The 20,832-nt window shown below is 40.0% G+C and overlaps 2 pseudogenes; one reads left to right on the forward strand and one right to left on the reverse strand.

Moving 5' to 3' along the window:
* Positions 1–328: 328 nt before the first annotated feature.
* Positions 329–18,427, reverse strand: LOC148001174 (vomeronasal type-2 receptor 116-like; annotated as a pseudogene).
* On the forward strand, positions 18,426–20,291 carry Ankrd13a-ps1 (ankyrin repeat domain 13a, pseudogene 1; annotated as a pseudogene).
* The last annotated feature ends 541 nt before the right edge of the window (positions 20,292–20,832 follow it).

A 20,832-nucleotide genomic window follows, 5' to 3' on the forward strand; every position in this document is an offset into this window, starting at 1 on the left:
AACAACTTGACTGGAGATGGTACTGTCCACTGTCAGTAGGGTCACCTTATGTTAGTTATTATTTAGTTACATGACTTACACACAAAACCACAGGCCAAATGAAGGTGGCTATTTCTCAGTTAAGATTCCTGGTTCTCAATATCTTCAGGTTTGTGTACTTATGAATGAAACCCTTTCAACCAACCTTTAGTAATTGGTATTACAATGAACAGTGCTGTCCTGTTTGTAAGTTTACATTTGTAAATTACTTAAAATTTTTATATGATTAAGTACTACCTTTATTAAGACAAAGTTGAGTATCATCTAACATTTTCATACTATTAAAGTTTCAATAAGGCAATTTATCTTTGTACTTCTGTATAAAATTTGAATCTGGTCTAACTAAAATAACATAACACTTTGGGACAAAGATACACCCGAGCAATCCTGCACTAGAAGCCAAGATGGAAAAGACCTCCACGACTACCATGACCTTCCCCATGGTGCTATGGTAGACAGGGAGGAAAGTAATCCAAACACTGTAGAACACCAACATGCTGAAAGTTAGGAACTTGGCTTCATTGAATCTGTCAGGAAGGTTCCTAGCCAAGAAAGCCACAGTGAAGCTCCCCAGAGCCAAGGAGCCCAAATATCCCAGGACAAAGTGAAAAACAATGACTGAGCCTTTGTTACAAATAATGATGGTCTTCCCATGTTCAGAATGTATATCTCTGTCAATAAAGGGAGGAGATATTACCAACCAGATTCCACAGAGAACAAGTTAGATAAGGGTACAAAAGGGAATGACCAAGTTAGGTGCCCCTGAGGCCAGCATCCCTCTCATCCTTCTCCCTGGAGTAGTGAGCTTGAAAGCCATGACCACAGTTATTGTTTTGGCCAAAACTGCAGAAACAGCCACAGTGAAAAATACTCCAAATGTGGTCTGTTGCAGGATGCAGGTGGCCTGGTTGGGATGTCCAATGAAGAACAATGAGCAAAGAAAACAGAAGACTAGAGAGATGAGCAGAACGTAGCTGAGAATACAGTTATTGGCTTTCACAATGGGAGTATCTTTGTACTTCACAAAAGTAACTAGTACTAGAATTGTGATGGCTGAGAAGGACAGGGCCACACAGCCTAGAGCCATCCCCAATGGATCTTCATAAGCCAGATATGTCACAGCTCTTTGGAGGCAGTAGGTCCGCTCTAAGTTAGCATATTTATCATCTGGACACCTCACACAGTGCTCCATATCTGCTGACAAACAACGAAGCCTCATAAGATATCATAATTGTACACTAAATAGTTCAGTATTTGCACCCCTCAATAAATATTTTGGTGTCGAACATCAATTCCACTTCTTATTGCTATAAGGACCACTGACTTAAGGTTTGTCTGTATTATCCTATGTACCATCATAGAGAAAGGAGGGGAAAATACTTGCTTATTGAAAAAAATTGTTTTCCAGTGCATTATGGATAATACTATGCATATTCTCAAATTATTTATTTCCTCAAACCTTAATCTCACTACTTACAAACATGTGAAGTATGTACACATTGCTCTTAATACCAGCTGACACGATACATTATGCACCTTCTTGGCTTTGAGGGTTGTGCCCTTAGTCAGTATTTTCACATAGCCACAAGAGCACACAATTCATGCAAATATTGTGTTCACAAACTAATATTTCTATTATTGAAGATGTATGACTCATAAACCTATGTAGGACCCCCTCAATGTGGTAGGATCTCTTTTTCCCAACTATACATTACAAGCATGAAGAAGAAGGATATTCACATTCACTCCTTTCCTTCTCTAGGCTGTTATTACTGATGAGCACTATCACATCTCTGGATACATTATTGAAATCATCACTCTTGTTCTAATTCTTTGACACCAAAGGATTCATCTTTTAAGATATCTGAGCTCTTAAAATGTATTTAATTGAAGAATAACTGTTTCCCTGTGCATCCCATTTTTTTTTAAAAAATTCTAAAAGTATCACAAATCTAAACTGTTTTTTTTCTTCTTTTTTTTTTTATTGAGTATTTCTTATATACATTTCGAGTGTTATTCCCTTTCCCAGTTTCCGGGCAAACATCCCCCTCCTCCCTCCCCTTCCTTATGGGTGTTCCCCTCCCAACCCTCCCCCCATTGCCGCCCTCCCCCCATAGACTAGTTCACTGGGGGTTCAGTCTTAGCAGGACCCAGGGCTTCCCCTTCCACTGGTGCTCTTACTAGGATATTCATTGCTACCTATGGGGTCAGAGTCCAGGGTCAGTCCATGTATAGTCTTTAGGTAGTGGCTTAGTCCCTGGAAGCTCTGGTTGCTTGGCATTGTTGTACTTTTGGGGTCTCGAGCCCCTTCAAGCTCTTCCAGGTCTTTCTCTGATTCCTTCAATAGGGGACCTATTCTCAGTTCAGTGGTTTGCTGCTGGCATTCGCCTCTGTATTTGCTGTATTCTGGCTGTGTCTCTCAGGAGCGATCTACATCCGGCTCCTGTCGGTCTGCACTTCTTTGCTTCATCCATCTTGTCTAATTGGGTGGCTGTATATGTATGGGCCACATGTGGGGCAGGCTCTGAATGGGTGTTCCTTAAGTCTCTGTTTTAATCTTTGCCTCTCCCTTCCCTGCCAAGGGTATTCTTTTTCCTCATTTAAAGAAGGAGTGAAGCATTCACATTTTGATCATCCGTCTTGAGTTTCGTTTGTTCTAGGGATCTAGGGTAATTCAAGCATTTGGGCTAATAGCCACTTATCAATGAGTGCATACCATGTATGTCTTTCTGTGATTGGGTTAGCTCACTCAGGATGATATTTTCCAGTTCGAACCATTTGCCTACGAATTTCATAAAGTCGTTGTTTTTGATAGCTGAGTAATATTCCATTGTGTAGATGTACCACATTTTCTGTATCCATTCCTCTGTTGAAGGGCATCTGGGTTCTTTCCAGTTTCTGGCTATTATAAATAAGGCTGCGATGAACATAGTGGAGCACGTGTCTCTTTTATATGTTGAGGCATCTTTTGGGTATATGCCCAAGAGAGGTATAGCTGGATCCTCAGGCAGTTCAATGTCCAATTTTCTGAGGAACCTCCAGACTGATTTCCAGAATGGTTTTACCAGTCTGCAATCCCACCAACAATGGAGGAGTGTTCCTCTTTCTCCACATCCTCGCCAGCATCTGCTGTCCCCTGAGTTTTTGATCTTAGCCATTCTCACTGGTGTGAGGTGAAATCTCAGGGTTGTTTTGATTTGCATTTCCCTTATGACTAAAGATGTTGAACATTTCTTTAGGTGTTTCTCAGCCATTCGGCATTCCTCAGCTGTGAATTCTTTGTTTAGCTCTGAACCCCATTTTTTAATAGGGTTATTTGTTTCCCTGCGGTCTAACTTCTTGAGTTCTTTGTATATTTTGGATATAAGGCCTCTATCTGTTGTAGGATTGGTAAAGATCTTTTCCCAATCTGTTGGTTGCCGTTTTGTCCTAACCACAGTGTCCTTTGCCTTACAGAAGCTTTGCAGTTTTATGAGATCCCATTTGTCGATTCTTGATCTTAGAGCATAAGCCATTGGTGTTTTGTTCAGGAAATTTTTTCCAGTGCCCATGTGTTCCAGATTCTTCCCTAGCTTTTCTTCTATTAGTTTGAGTGTGTCTGGTTTGATGTGGAGGTCCTTGATCCACTTGGACTTAAGCTTTGTACAGGGTGATAAGCATGGATCGATCTGCATTCTTCTACATGTTGACCTCCAGTTGAACCAGCACCATTTGCTGAAAATGCTATCTTTTTTCCATTGGATGGTTTTGGCTCCTTTGTCAAAAATCAAGTGACCATAGGTGTGTGGGTTCATTTCTGGGTCTTCAATTCTATTCCATTGGTCTATCTGTCTGTCTCTGTACCAATACCATGCAGTTTTTATCACTATTGCTCTGTAATACTGCTTGAGTTCAGGGATAGTGATTCCCCCTGAAGTCCTTTTATTGTTGAGGATAGCTTTAGCTATCCTGGGTTTTTTGTTATTCCAGATGAATTTGCAAATTGTTCTGTCTAACTCTTTGAAGAATTGGATTGGTATTTTGATGGGGATTGCATTGAATCTGTAGATTGCTTTTGGTAAAATGGCCATTTTTACTATATTAATCCTGCCAATCCATGAGCATGGGAGATCTTTCCATCTTCTGAGGTCTTCTTCAATTTCTTTCCTCAGTGTCTTGAAGTTCTTATTGTACAGATCTTTTACTTGCTTGGTTAAAGTCACACCGAGGTACTTTATATTATTTGGGTCTATTATGAAGGGTGTCGTTTCCCTAATTTCTTTCTCGGCTTGTTTCTCTTTTGTATAGAGGAAGGCAACTGATTTATTTGAGTTAATTTTATACCCAGCCACTTTGCTGAAGTTGTTTATCAGCTTTAGTAGTTCTCTGGTGGAACTTTTGGGATCACTTAAATATACTATCATGTCATCTGCAAATAGTGATATTTTGACCTCTTCTTTTCTGATCTGTATCCCTTTGATCTCCTTTTGTTGTCTGATTGCTCTGGCTAGAACTTCAAGAACTATATTGAATAAGTAGGGAGAGAGTGGGCAGCCTTGTCTAGTCCCTGATTTTAGTGGGATTGCTTCAAGTTTCTCTCCATTTAGTTTAATGTTAGCAACTGGTTTGCTGTATATGGCTTTTACTATGTTTAGGTATGGGCCTTGAATTCCTATTCTTTCCAGGACTTTTATCATGAAGGGGTGTTGAATTTTGTCAAATGCTTTCTCAGCATCTAATGAAATGATCATGTGGTTCTGTTCTTTCAGTTTGTTTATATAATGGATCACGTTGATGGTTTTCTGTATATTAAACCATCCCTGCATGCCTGGGATGAAGCCTACTTGATCATGGTGGATGATTGTTTTGATGTGCTCTTGGATTCGGTTTGCCAGAATTTTATTGAGTATTTTTGCGTCGATATTCATAAGGGAAATTGGTCTGAAGTTCTCTTTCTTTGTTGTGTCTTTGTGTGGTTTAGGTATAAGAGTAATTGTGGCTTCGTAGAAGGAATTCGGTAGTGATCCATCTGTTTCAATTTTGTGGAATAGTTTGGATAATATTGGTATGAGGTCTTCTATGAAGGTTTGATAGAATTCTGCACTAAACCCGTCTGGACCTGGGCTCTTTTTGGTTGGGAGACCTTTAATGACTGCTTCTATTTCCTTAGGAGTTATGGGGTTGTTTAACTGGTTTATCTGTTCCTGATTTAACTTCGATACCTGGTATCTGTCTAGGAAATTGTCCATTTCCTGAAGATTTTCAAATTTTGTTGAATATAGGTTTTTATAGTAAGATCTGATGATTTTTTGAATTTCCTCCGAATCTGTAGTTATGTCTCCCTTTTCATTTCTAATTTTGTTAATTTGGACACACTCTCTGTGTCCTCTCGTTAGTCTGGCTAAGGGTTTATCTATCTTGTTGATTTTCTCAAAGAACCAACTTTTGGTTCTGTTGATTCTTTCTATGGTCCTTTTTGTTTCTACTTGGTTGATTTCAGCTCTGAGTTTGATTATTTCCTGCCTTCTACTCCTCCTGGGTGTATTTGCTTCTTTTTGTTCTAGAGCTTTTAGGTGGCGCATCCCATTTTTTAAGGACCAAGATGGATGATAGGAAGGAAAGACTGTAGACTGATCATATAGTCAAGTTGAAAAAAAAGAATCAACCAAGAAGAAATATATGAATAGACTATGCCTAAAATGTTTGATCTTTAAAATGGTTACAGATGTTTGTCACCCTAAATGTTTTCTGCAAAGTATAAAATTAGTAGCCATCAAATTGTGAGATAAATGAGTTGTTTGTAGCAGATATTGCAGGATATTTGCTGAGTCCAAAAAAGGTTGATACTATTCAAAGGATTTAATTCTGAAACAGAGATTTTAGGTTTTCAGTTTCCATCTTTCCTTCTAGGCCATTTCAAAATTCTGGTTTGGAAAGAGAACATATTTGAATTCAGCAATCTTTTTCCTGCATGCAAATATGTACCTGTCTCATTGGAAACCTCATTTTCTGGACACGGGACACAATCAAAGCAGCAGTCCGCAGTCTGTTTCTGATGAATTTTCATGAATCCTGCAGCACAGGTCATGCTACACATGGAGGTGGGAACCTGAAGCAATATATTTATGTAAAAATATATAAAAGTATACATATATATATATGTCATTAACAGATATGTTTATACATATTCCTCTGCTAACAGGTGTCATTTCTTAATATTGGGCACTTTATTGTTGTGTATATGATTGCAATGCCCTGAAAGTCAATCGTTATTTACTAAATCATGTATTATTATATGTGTCATGTTTGGGTTGTAGAGATTTAACAAAATTCCTTCCTAAACTTATTAAATCCAGAAAAATATGTGTAATCAGTTTCTCTCACATGATCTATAAATAAAAAATAAGGATAATGAGTTGTGTGGTAAGAGAAGGTAAGGAGGATCAAAAGAGTTGTTCGATGAATATGAACAAGGAAAGTTATGTAAGACTCTCATAAAATTAATAAAGTTTCATAAGCATAAGAGAAGACTTTGAATGTGGAGAAATATATAAATGAGCATAAGCTTTACTTCACTTCATTAGGCTATAAATATGTTCATATAATCACAAATGGTTTACACATACTTACAACTCTCTCTCTCCATATATATATATAATTATAATTATTATTTATAATGTATAAATGTGTTTCTGTTGAGTGAACAGGTAGGTTGATGCACTTGAAAATGGAATCCAGAGGTCTTTTATAACTGTGACCTAAATTTACAGAAAGTTGGAAGTTATCAAATATCAATAAAAATGCTGGTAACTGAGGATAGGTCTTTAGCAAGAGCAGCGACTGGTCTTAACCACAGAGCAGCAATTGGTCTTAACCTCAGTGGCTTATATTTTAAAATTTAGATATACTGAAAAGAATGTAAATTGTGGTATACACACCGAAGTTCCTCCTGAAGCCCACTCCAAGTCTTCAGATACATGAAGCTGTTGGCTCTGTGGGAAACAAGGAAAATAGCTTCCTATTTTCACTTTTAATCCAAAGCCTTGAGGAAAATTCCAAATGTTGAAAATGTCATACTCTGCACACCGATTTTCCCTATGGTTCATGTTCACCAGTTCTCCAACAGGATTAATAAATATCCTATTCTTCAACAAGGAAGCCACCTAAATTAGATGCATCATTAGATGATTAATATACATATCAATTAAAACAATGCAAAATTGAGAATATCTCCTAATTTTCCTAATTAATTAGAGAAGAGATAGCTTTATTAATGTTATCCCATGTAGTAAAATACAATATACATCATGGATAATTAAAACTTCATGTACTTCATATTAATGTTCCATAATAAAAAGCGCTAGAACAGATTCTTATCAAACAACAAATACCATGGTGTGTGTGTGTGTGTGTGTGTGTGTGTGTGTGTGTTTGTATTGTGTGTGTGTCTGCAGATGTTTGTCAAAAATAATTTTTAAAAAGTGGAACCATATATGTGAGAATGAGTGGGAAGTTTGAATATCTGGAACTTTTGGAAAAAAGAGTGGTAGAGGGTCATTCATGTGCATATAATATACATATATGAAATAAACATGAGCATAATAAAATGTGCAGTCATCATCATCTATGTTTTTATAAATAATTGTTACTTTAAAAGAATAACTATTAATCACAGCAAATGTGATTATTCATTTAGTCATCATTTAAGAATTTTGTGATAAAACTATTGGCTCCTATTTTTAATATTGAACTCATTTGTTAAAATTTGATACATTCCCTTTCATTCTGCATCTCATTGCAGAATGAGTGTGCCCTGTCAACACCCCACAGTCTTCAGGCCTTTCGGGAGAACTGCTGTAGCCAGGGCCACAGGTCTCACAGGAGACCTGCTGCAATCCAGGGACACAGGAGGCAGGTTCCAGACATAGAAGTCCAGGCCAGTTATCACCAAAAATAATCAGATAGTGAGATGCAAGCAGGAAATCAAATCAGGAGAAGCCAATATACTTCGGCACCATTAGAACCCAGTTCTCCTACCACAGCAAGCCCTGGACAACCCAACAAACCTGAAAAGCATGATGCTGACCTAACATCCTATCTCATGGAGGCAATAGATTCCTTTAAGTATGAAATGAATAATTGACTTCAAGAAATACAGGAAAACACAGTTCAGCCAGTTAACCATTGGCATGAACAAGGGGTCCCCAGTGGTGGAGTTAGAGAAAAGACTGAAGGAACTGAAAGGGTTTGCAACACCATAGGAAGAACAACAATATCAACCAACCAGACCCCAAAAGAGCTCCCAGGGACTAAACCACCAACCAACGAGTACACATGGAGGGACCCATGACTTCAGCCACATATGTGGCAGAGGATGGCATTGTCCAGCATCAGTGGGAGGAAAAACCCTTGGTCCTGTGAAGGTTTGTTTCCCCAATGTAGAGTAATGCCAGGACGTTGAGTTTGGAGTTTTTGGGTGGGAATGGGAGCATCCTCATAGAAGCAGGGTTAGGAGATACGGAGTATGGGAGAAGGGGAAAGTGATAACATTATAAATGTAAATACATAAAATGTCCAAGAAAAATAAAATTATTAAAAATAAAATAAAAAAATAAGGAAACAATACCCTTTGCATAGACACAAATAATATAAAATATCTTGGGATAACTCAAACCAAACATATAAAAGATGTATATGACAAGAATATCTAGTCTCTCAAGAGAGAAATTGAAAACTTCATAAAATGGAAAGGTCTCCCATGCTCAAGGAATGGTAGGATTAACATAGTAAAAATGGCCATCTTCTTTTTTGGTCATCAATGGGAGGAAAGGTCCTTAGTCCTGAGAAGGTTTGGTGCCCCAGTGTAGGGTAATGCCAGAGTGGGAAGGTACAAGTGGGTGGGAGGGTGGGGGAGCAGTCTCATAGAAGCAGGGGGAGGGGTGATACAATAGGGGGTTTCTGGAGGAGAAACAAGGAAAGTGGATAACATTCGAAATGTAAATATATAAAATATCCAATTTAAAAAAGGAAAATTTAAAAAAAAAGAAAAAGTGAAAATAAACAAACCCAAAAGAAAATGCTCTGTCTCATTAAATAAATAAATAAATAAATAAATAAATAATAAATAATTGAAAAACTAAAAACAATGGCCTTCCTACCAAAAACAATCTATAGATTCAATGCAATCCTTGCCAAAATTCCAACACAATCCTTCAAAGACATGGAAAGAGCAATTCTCAATTTCATATGGGAAAACAAAAACCCAGGATAGTGAAAATAATTCTTAACAATAAAATAACCTCTGGGGGAATCACAATTCCTGACCTCAAGGTATACTACAGATCAATAGTGATAACAGGTTGATCAGTGGAATAGAATTGAAGACCCAGAAATAAAACCACTCAATTATGGGCACTTGATCTTTGACAAAGAAGACAAAAATATACAATGGAAAAAAAGAAGGCATCCTCAATAAATGGTGCTGGTTAACCTGGAAGTCTGCATGTAGAGAGATGAAAATTGATCCACATTTGTCACCTTCCACAAAGCTCAAGTTCAAGTGGATTAAGGACCTCAACAAAAACTAGATACACTGAATCTAATAGAAGAGACACACAATCGCTTCTCGACCTTTTGGCTAAGATCAAGTGTAGAAGAGACACACATTGGCATGGAGGGAAACTTCCTAAACAAAACTCCAATGTCTCAGACTCTAAGATCAAGAATTGATATATGAGACCCCATGAAACTGGGAACCTTCTATAAGGCAAAGGACATAGTCAATAGGACAAATCAGCAACCTATACATTGACGAAAAAAATCTTCATAAACACCCCATCTAATAGAGGGCTATTATCCCAAATATAGAAAGAAGACAAGAAGCTAACCTCTAAAAAATAAAACACCTCAATCCAAAATATGGGATACAGTGCTAAACAGAGAATTCACAACATGGGCATCTCAAATGGACAAGAAGCACTTAAAGAAATGTTCAGTCCTTGGTGATCAGGGAAATGAAAATCAAACAACCCTGAGATTCTACTATACACCAAGCAGAATGGCTAGAATCAAAAACTCAGGTGACAGCACATGTTGGCAAGGATATGGAGGAAGAAGAACACTCCTCCATATACCAGGAAAACCTATACCAGGTTTTCAAACTGGTATAACCACTCAGGAAATCAATCTGGAGGTTCTTGGAAATTGGAAATAGGTCTACCTGAAGATCCAGCTATACCACTCTTGGGCATACACCCAAAAGATGCCCAACCATGTCACAGAGGCATTGTTCCACTATGTTTATAATAGCCTTATTTGTGATAGCTACAAGTGGGAAACAACCTAGATAATCCACGACAAAAGAATGGGTACAGAAAATCTGGCTCATTTACATGATGGAATACCATTAAGCTATTAAGAATGAGGACATCCTGAGTTTTGCAGCAAATGGATGGAACTAGAATATATCATCCTGAGTGAGGTAACTCAGACCCAATAGGACATGCCTGGTATGTACTCACTAATAACTGGACATCAGTCAAAAAGTACAGGATACCTAGGACGCAATCCACAGAACTCAATAACGTAAACAGGCAGAAGAGCCCAAATGATGCTTCAATCCCAGTTGGGAGGGAGAAGAAAATAATCATGGAAGGCAGAAAGTGGGAGGGACCTGTGTGGTAAAGGGTAGGGGGAATGGAAAATGATCAGGTATGGTGGGGGTAGGAGACAGGAATGAAGCTTTGAGGGCCAGCAGAATGAATGGAAATATACAACCTCGGAAGGTGGGAGGTAGAGGACCTTTTAAATGTACCAGAGACCTGGGAGGTGAGAGACTCTCAGGACTCAAAGGGAGGGATCATAGATGAAATGCTCAACAATGAGATGTAGAGTCTACTTCAGTAGGACGACGGCATCAAGTGCAGGGATGGAGTTGTCATCCCACAGTCAAAAGTTCTGCCCCAGAATTGTTCCTGTCTAAAATAAATAAAGGGACAAAAATGTATAAGTACTGAGGAAAGGTGGTCCAGTGACTGGCCCAACTTGGGATCCATCTCAAGGGGGGTGGCTACCAAGACATGACACTATTATTGATACTATAGTGTGCTTACAGACAGGAGCCTAGCATGGCTGTCCTCTGAGAGACCTTACAACCAGCTGACTGAGACAGATACAGATACCTACACCCAACCAATGGACTGAAGTCAGGGATCCCTGTAGATGAATTAGGAAAAGGCTGGAAGAAGATAAAGACGAGGGCAACCCCATAGGAAGACCAACAGTCTCAACTAACCTGGACCCCCAAGATCTCTCATACACTCAGCCACCAACCAGGCAGCATTCACTAGCTGGTCCATGCTATAAACAGCAGAGGACTGCCTGGTTTGGCCTCAGTGAGAGAAGAGAAACCTAACCCTAAAGAAACTTGAGGCCCCAGTAAGTGGGGAAGCCTGGAGGGTTGGAGTAGAATGGGGGTGGGGACATCCTCTTGGAGACAGTGGGAGGAGAAATGGGATGAGGAACTCGCAGAGGGCAGACCAAGAGGGGGATAATAACTGGATTGTAAAAAAAATTAAGGATAAATATTAAAAATAAATAATTTTTAAAAAGAGAGAATGTTGAGACACATTTTCACAAAATTCACTGATATTCATACAAAAATACCATTTTCTATTAAACATTATCCTTGTGAATGATATATATTCATAGAAAGGATTATTTAGGGAGTTTTGTAGTGTAGAAATCTTTCCACCTAGAGAATAGTCAATAAGACATATATGTGAGTTTCTCAAGGATCATCTGAAATATCACATTGATAAATCTAAGCATAATGAATGGTAATTTTTACCTGCTGACAGTCAGGGAATATTCCTTTGTGTCTTACCATTTCCTGAGATTCTACTTGTTGAAGAATGAGTTCATGGTAGGTGTGGGCCACAACATAAACAGCATTATACAAATTGTATCCCTCCTCACTCAGGGCCATGTCAAATTTGTGCTGTGTTAACCATTCTACTGTGTTGTTGAATGTAAAATGTCCCATTTTGTTAATACTGTTCTTAGAGATTGAACAGTTAAAATTATTCCACTCCAGCATAGACTGAGAAATGTCTATTGGATATTTGGAAGTGTTCATTGTTTGTATAAAATTGCTAAATTTAGCAATCTCTCCAGTGTGGTGGGCAAAAGTGACAGTCCCATGGAAGAAATCAAGGCTGAAATCTCTTTTATTTACGATGACATCCCATTGTGAGGTTGTGATCCAGATTCTCTGTGCACCTAAATATCCCCATCTTCTAAAGCTGACTTCTAGAGTAGAATTCATTTCACCATAAATAATAACAACCTTTGCTGTTGATGTCATAATTTATTTGTCATATTTATTAGCCCTTGCCATGTATGTGTGGATGTTTTCTGGGATCACATTCACAAAAGCCAAACAGATCCCATGTTTTTGCATTTCTTCTGTTGAGTCTAAGAGAAACTGAATACCCTGGTCATCATCTGAGATGACCAGTCCTATCCAAGTCCATCTAAAGTGAAGCATCAAGGAGACGATGGCATGGGATAAACACATGTCCTTGTTTGCTATTTGATAGACATAAGGAAACTGGTCATGGTCACTCAGGTTAGGATTAAATGGTCCAAAGAAAACCTAAGGGATGTATAAAGAGAATGAAATACCCATATGAGGAATATGAGTGTAAGGAAGTTTCAACATATATAACTAAGTACTATTACTCACTCTTCAGAACACCTATTAAGAATAGTAAGATTACCCTATAAATATCATGTATTATTACTATTAGATTCTAGACTATTTGTGACAAGTCTGAGTGTTCTATAAAACAGATTTTCCTGGTTCTCCAGTATATCTAGACAATCCAATTATTTAATCTTTTATAATGTATGTAAAGGAGCACTCACATACAACACCATGCTGATCAAGTTTCCTCTGTAGGCAACTATGAATAGAATAAAAAATGTTAATTCATCCAATATCACACATTCTTACCTTTGGTGTCCTAGAAGTAATTGTCAGTTTTATGGATAGTGCCCCTGATGGTCCCGTAAGTTGTACATCACATGCTTGACAAAATCTGCAGTTATAACTAATGAATTTAAAAGTCTTTTTTTGTGGTGAATTTACTGTATCCAGAACTTCTGATATATTGTGACACATGCCAACAATGACAGAGAATACCAAAGACATCAGTAGCAAAAAACATTACCAAAAACAACTCATATCTTCTTGTTGGTATCCTAAAAGGAAGCATAGGAATGATTAAGGAGGATGTTTGAAACATGAAACTTTTTAATTGCAGCAAACTTTGTACTATAAGACATAATACACTTCTGTGTAAATGATCCCTTTCCTAAAATAATCTTGGGAAATTAGAAATCTTTAGAGTTGAATACAGCTTAAGAATTCCCCCAAATAGGTCACTCTGATATGATAATTTTTCTATTTATGAAAAATCCATAAAGAGCTGTTTTATCTCTCAATAGCATCCATGAATTAGATTACAGTCCTATAAAGTAAGACTGCTGCACAATAGTCTTCAAGTTCTTATAATGCAGAATCAGGCATCTTTGACATCTTGTTGTCTCCAAGTCAACTTTAACTTCACAGCTTCTTGTTCCAATGTCTGGGATTCACACATGAACTTCTGGGCTCTTCCAAAGGTCCCACCATATACTCTGTAGCACTCTAGGCTCTGGTTGACTCCACTCCACTGCTGCTGCTGTTCTTGGTGATCATCCCATGGTACCAGCATCTCCAATATGCTAGGGATTTCTACTGCAACTAGGCGTCACAATAACTGCTCATAGGCTTTCTTCATGGTGCCAAAGCTCAACTCTTTATATGACCCCTCCAGGCCTGGTCTGGGACATCAATTACAATTGAGTCTGCACCATCATTAATGGCCTTCCCTGGCCTCTCATAGTGCTGAGCCTCAGCTGCTCTCCATGATTCATTCGTACTTTCAAAACCAGTACCACCTGGATGATTTATATACATTACCTAGTCCAGCTGCTGCACAAGGTAGAGCCATAGCTATCTCTGAACCACAGCTTCTTTTTGATCTGAGAAAACACTTCCCAGAAGAATTCACCTCTTACATGCTGGTCTATTCTTAGTTACTGCTAATCTCTTAACTCCAGCTAACCAGCATCAATTGTCCCTTTTATTTCTTCTCTCAAAAGCCAGAGCAACATGGCTGAAGCTGCCTAGTTCTGCTGCTTGCTGGTGCTGGAATATTGCTCCCCTCATCCCTTATCCTATTACCAGCTTTCTGTTTTCCAACTCCCTCACTTCTGGACATTGCTCTGTAGATTGACCTTGAACCCACAGATCTGCATGGCTCTGTTTCCTGAATTCTAATTTTAAAGTTATATACCACTTTGCCTGGGCTTAAGCTTTTGTTTACCTGGAGCTTGCTCTATCCCAGGCTGGCTTTAAACTCAGAAATCACTTTGCTTTGTCTCCTGTGATTAAATCTGTGTAGCATCATTCGGGCCTAAGCTTTTCATGGCCACTGTCCCTGAACATCCTCATCAAAAGCCTGTGTCTTCCAGCCTCAAGATGTGTATCCTAAGTGTACCCTCCATTTCTGGACTGCAATTCATTCCAGATTAAAAGTCCAAACTATTCCTTGTTCAACTGCAAACACAGACAATAAGCTTATCTGAGTGGCATCTTGTCCTGAAACCACCACTCCCTTAACCTCTTTATTTCCTTGAACATAGGTTTCATATCCATTTCACTTTCTGGGTTCCCTTTATTATTACTTGAACCAAATATTTTGTTTTTGTATTTTTTCTTTTTAGGTTTGGTATGCTTGATCAGAATGCTCTTCAGGAAACTAAAACAGAAAACAGTCTCTGAAAGGCTTTTTAGAAACTCCTTTGTTAATACAATTAATACCTTAGTCTAAAATAAAATAAAATAAAATAAAGTCTCTAGGCCACATACTGAAATTATTCCCCACTGAAAACTCTTGGGCCAGATCTCCACAGTTCAAATCCCTCCCAGAAACAAAGCCTTTCATATTCTTATTAGGATAGCCCAATAAGCCCTACTTAAAACATTCTACTGCTTATAAATCCACATTCTTTCAAACAAAAGCATGGTCAGTCCAATCACAGACTGTCAATGCCACAGTTTCTGATACCAATTTCTGTCCTTGTTAAGGTTTTACTGCTATGAAAAAGACATCATGACTAAGGAAACACATATAAGGACAACCTTTAGTTGGGATTGGCTTAAAGGGTGAGAGGTTCAGACCATTATCATCATATTGATAGCATGGCAGCATCCAGGAATGCATGGTGCAGGAGGAATGTAGAGTTATGCATCTAAATCTGAAGACCACTAGGAAAAGACAGGCTCCTGTGTGGTTAGGAAGAGGGTCTCATTGCCGACCACCCTCCCCCACAGTGACACGCTCCCTTCAACAGGCCATGACCACTCCAACAAGGTCAAACCTCCTAATAGTGCCACTCCCTGAACCAAGCACACTCAAACCACCATTGTTCAAAACATGAAATTTTCTGTTAAATTGAAGTAAAATTTGCATGACAAGACATGCTAAATTTCTATGTAAATGCTACCCTTCCTGAAATAAGCTTGGAATTTAGAGATCTTTAGCATCAAATACAATTTCAAATCATAAATAAGTCACTCTGATATGATAATTTTTTATATTTCTGAAAATCCATAAAGAGATTGTTTTATTTCTGAAAGCCATGCATGAACTAGATTATAGTCTCAGAGTTCTAATTGCACAGAAACATAAAAAAACTTATCTTGAACCATGTATGAAATTCATAAATCATTCTCCTTAAAATGTTTTATTATTTGAAGTTTCTTTTAAGTATCAAATATCTTAATTATATTGAGTACTTTAAGAGTCAAATAATACATCAAGATATTTCATCTATCTTCTCTATTCATGTCCTTTAGTACCCAAAAGGTATCATTAACACATTTTGAATAATATCTATAACTTAGGATCCCGGCCCGCAGCAGCTCTCTGCTCCCAGACCCGGTGAGAGAGAGACCCAACCGCCTGGTCAGGTGGGCACTCCTGAGGCTGCAGAGCGGAAGAGACCACCAACACTGCTCACCCCTGCCCACATCCCTGGCCCAAGAGGAAACTGTATAAGGCCTCTGGGCTCCCGTGGGGGAGGGCCCAGGAGCGGCAGGACCCCTGCCAGAGACACCGCCGGACCCTGAAGGAAACAGACCGGATAAACAGTTCTCTGCACCCAAATCCCGTGGGAGGGAGAGCTAAACCTTCAGAGAGGCAGACAAGCCTGGGAAACCAGAAGAGACTGCTCCCTGCACACACATCTCAGACGCCAGAGGAAAAAGCCAAAGACCATCTGGTACAATTCTGGTACAAAAACCACAGAAAGATCCAACAAAGAAAGAGTATATAGACATTATCCTTATGAACATAAAGTCACAAATTCTCAATAGATTACTTGCGAATAAAATCCAAGAATACAACCAAAAGATCATCCAATCTGAGAATGTAGGCCTTATTAAAGAGATGCTAGAATGGTTTAATATATAAAAATTGAAAAATATAATCTTCCATTTTAATAAAACTTAAAAAAACCCTACATGGTCATCTCATAAAGTCGACAAAAGGCCTTTGACAAAAGTCTATAGCCATTGGTGATAAAAGTACAGGAGAAACTAGAGATATAAGCAACATACCTCAATACAATACAGACAATTTATAACAAAGCCACACCCAGTATCAACCTAAATAGAGTGAAACTGAACACATTTCTATTAAAATCATTTGCAAGACAAAGTTGTCAACTCTCTTCATACCTATTCAATTGATATCATAGCTAAAACACTAGGATAACTGAAGTTGATCAATGCAATCCAAACTATAAAGGAAGAAGTAAAAGTATCTTTATTTGCAGACTATATTATTGTGTATATATAAGAGACAATAAAATCACTACCAAGAAGTTTTACAGTAGATAAATACATTTAGCAAAGTAGAAGGCTATAAATTTAATACACACAATCAATAGCCTTCTTCTGCATAAGTGGCATACTGTGTGAAAAAATCAGAGAAATAATACCTTTCACAATAACTTCAGAAACACACTGGAGTAACTAAACAAATAAAAGACTTATATAATAAACATTTTAAAGGAAGATGTCAGAAGATGGAAAGATCATCCTTACTCATGAATCAAGTGATTTAATATCATGAAAACTTCAATCCTTGAAAAGAAGTTAACCTATTCAATGAATCTCCTTCAAAATTCTATCACAGTACTTCACAGAAATTGAAAAATCAACATACATCTTCATACAGAGAGAGAGAGAGAGAGAGAGAGAGAGAGAGAGAGAGAGAGGGAGGGAGGGAGGGAGAGAGAGAGAGAGGGAGGGAGGGAGGGAGGGAGGGAGAGAGAGAGAGAGAGAGATCTCAGTATGGCTTAAATTCTTCTGAAAAGATATATTTCTAAAAATAAGTGCTGGCAGTAATACCATCACTAATTTCAAGTTATATTGAAGAGCTATAGCTATGAAAACTGTATTACATTGATATAAAAACTCTTACCTTTACCAATAGAATCTAATTAAAGACTCAGAAATAAATCCACACACCTATGGACACCAAAATTTTGACAAAGGGGACATAAATAAACAAAGTATGAATGACAGCATCTTCAAAAATGGTTTTTAAATGAATGGTTGCATATAAAAGAATGCAAATGAATATATATATACACTTATCATTCACCCAAAACTCACCTTCAAGTAGATTGAGGATCTCATCATGAGGCTATATACGTGAATCATACAAAAGGAAACATGAAAAATACTCTTTTTTTTGTTTTGGAAAAATATTCTTAAACTCATTGGTACATGACAAGACTTTCTCAACAGAGTACAGATACTACAGACCTCATGAAACTGAGAAGCTTTTGTATTGCAAAGGACACTATTATTAGGACAATGAGGCAGTCAAAAGAGTGGCAAACTACTTTTTAACAACTATACATTCAAGAGAGGGCTGGTTTATGAGATGTATTAAAAACTCAAAACTTAGGAAAGTAAATATTCCAATTACAAATGTGTAATAGATCCAGACAGAATTTTCAAGAGATCAAAAGTGAATGGCGGGGCGCGGGATGGGCGTGGCCGAACGGTCCCGAGCAGGTCCCCAGCGTGGCCCGCGACCCCGGGCCTCCAGCGCTGCCCGCTCCGGACTCGGAGGCCCTTCTTGCCCGCTGCACCCGGCACTTGGCCGCTCGCCGCTCTCCTCCCCTCGCTCTTCGGCCGGTCGGGCGGACCCCCCGAGACCCCGTCCGGTGGGTCCAGGCTGGTGGTAGGCGGGTGGTCAGGCCCCGGTGGCGACCTCCTCGCCATGTCCTCCGCCGGCGACACCAGTAGCCGCTTCCGGCTGCACCTTCTGTTCTGGAACAACTACTACAGGCAGCTGGAGAAGGAGCTGTGGAGCCAGAATGCAGAAGCCTTGGATCCACGGGGTCGGACATTACTGCACCTTGCGGTTTCTCTGGGACATTTGGAATCTACTCGAGTCTGCTGCGACATAAAGCAGACATGACCAAAGAGAATGGCCAGGGATGGACAGTCTTACACGAAGCTGTGAGCACAGAAGATCCCGAGATGGTGTACACAGTCCTGAAGCACCGAGACTACCACAACACAGCCATGGCCCTGGAAGGTGTACCTGAGTTGCTACACAAAATTCTTGAGGCTCCGGATTTCTACATGCAATTGAAGTGGGAGTTCACCAGTTGGGTGCCCTTGGTGTCCAGAATATGCCCCAACGACGGACGTGTGTCACGTCTGGAAGAGCGGGGCCAAGCTGTGCATGGACATCACCTTGCTGGGGTTTGAAAATATGAGCTGGATAAGAGGGAGGTGGAGTCTCATATTTAAGGTAGGAGACAACTGGGCAGAGCTGATGGAGGTCAACCATGATGACCGTGTGGTCACCACCGAACACTTTGATCTTTCACAAGAAATGGAGTGCCTCATCCTGGACCTGATAAAGCAAAAAAGCAGGGAGGTGGAGAGGGTGGTGGACAAGCCCTGTCATCAACACCAACTTCGATACTAAGAACGTTGCCTTTGAAAGAAGTAAATCCGAATTCTGGGAATGGAGGACAGATAAAGTGGAAGTTGTTAATGGCTAAGAAGCAAAGGTTTACTCGGTAAACAATGTGAGCATGATAACCAAGATCCGTACAGAGCACCTGATGGAGGAGGAGAAGAAGAGATAGAAAGAGGACCTGAATCCACAGGAGTCTCTGCTCAGAACTGTGGAACATCAGTTTGGTGCTCAAGGGGACCTCACTACAGAGTGTGCCACTGTGAACAGCCCCACGGCCATCATGTCCATTGAATACTTTGATGAAGACTTCGATCTGAAAGACCAGAACATTGGAAGACCAAAGGAGCTGACGATTAGAACACAGAAGTTTAAAGCTACCCTGTGGATGTGCGAGGAGTTCCCGCTCTCCCTTGTGGAGCAGGTCATCCCTATCATTGACCTCATGGCTCGCACCAGAGCTCACTTTGCAAGATTGAGAGAGTTCATCAAATTGGACTTCCGGTCAAAATAGAAATCCCCTTAATTCCACGTCTTAAATGCGCGGATTATGTTCGGAAATGTTGTTTTGTTTTTCTTTTTTCCCGGAGCTGGGGACCGAACCCAGGGCCTTCCGCTTCCTAGGCAAGCGCTCTACCACTGAGCTAAATCCCCAACCCCATGTTCGGAAATGTTAATGACTGCAGCACTGCTGAAGAGAGGCAGAGCATGGAAGGGACCCAGGCTGAGTGTGCAGCTTCTGATGCCACAAACTTTGAGGTTGATCAATCTGTATTTGAAATCCCTGCATTCTATCACGTTCAAGACAATGGCAGAAACGTGCACCTGCAAGACGAGGACTACGAGATCATGCAGTTCGCCATTCAGCAGAGCCTGCTGGAGTCTAGCAGGAGCTAGGATCTTTCAGGACCAGCTTCAAATGGAGGGATCAGCTACGCCCACAGTTATGAAGCCCAGTATGAGAGGGCCATCCAGGAGAGTCTCCTAACTAACATGGAAGGCCGGTGCCCGGGTGGTCTCAGTGAGTCCAGCCGTTTCGATAGCGACCTGTCATGGAGCTGTCTGCCAAAGAACTGGCGGAACAGGAGCTAAGGCTCCAGGAGGAAGAGGCGGAACTCCAGCAAGTCTTACAGCTGTCACTCACTGAGAAATAGATATTTCGTGCAGGGCTGCAGAGCAGAGGCTCTGGGTGCATGGAGTGCTGTGCCAGTGAGAAGGACCAAGGGCAGAGGGCCTACACTTCCTACAGACAGCAGCCGCCATTCCCTTATGTAGAGGTGCAGGACCAGGGACTCACCAGAGTGGAGAAGTGGGCATCGGCAAAGCCCTCAGTCTCCACACCGAGGGGAAGGGAGCACCTTCCATTCGCTGTCCTGCCCGGCATGTCACATTTTTACTACCAGCTTTAGACAGAAACGCTGAGCCTGCAGGCTAGTAGACGCATCTTAGTCAGAAATGACAAGCTACTACGGAGTCAGGGTGCTCTTTCCACGGGACAGCAGCCATTGTGGAGTGGGTCAAAGTTGGAGGAGTCCCTTCCTGTTCACCAAAGAAATGGGTTCTGCTGACCTCTTAGTTGTCCTTCCTGTAGGTTTCCTACAGCATCGCTATCATACGGCCCCATCTCCACCTTGTTCCACGCCATTCACCCCCAGCCAAGTGGATATGTACCGGCTCTAGTTTAGATTATGGGTAT

The sequence above is a fragment of the Rattus norvegicus genome, chromosome 14, assembly GCF_021556685.1.
Source record: "Rattus norvegicus strain SHRSP/BbbUtx chromosome 14, alternate assembly SHRSP_T2T, whole genome shotgun sequence".
NCBI lineage: Eukaryota > Metazoa > Chordata > Mammalia > Rodentia > Muridae > Rattus > Rattus norvegicus.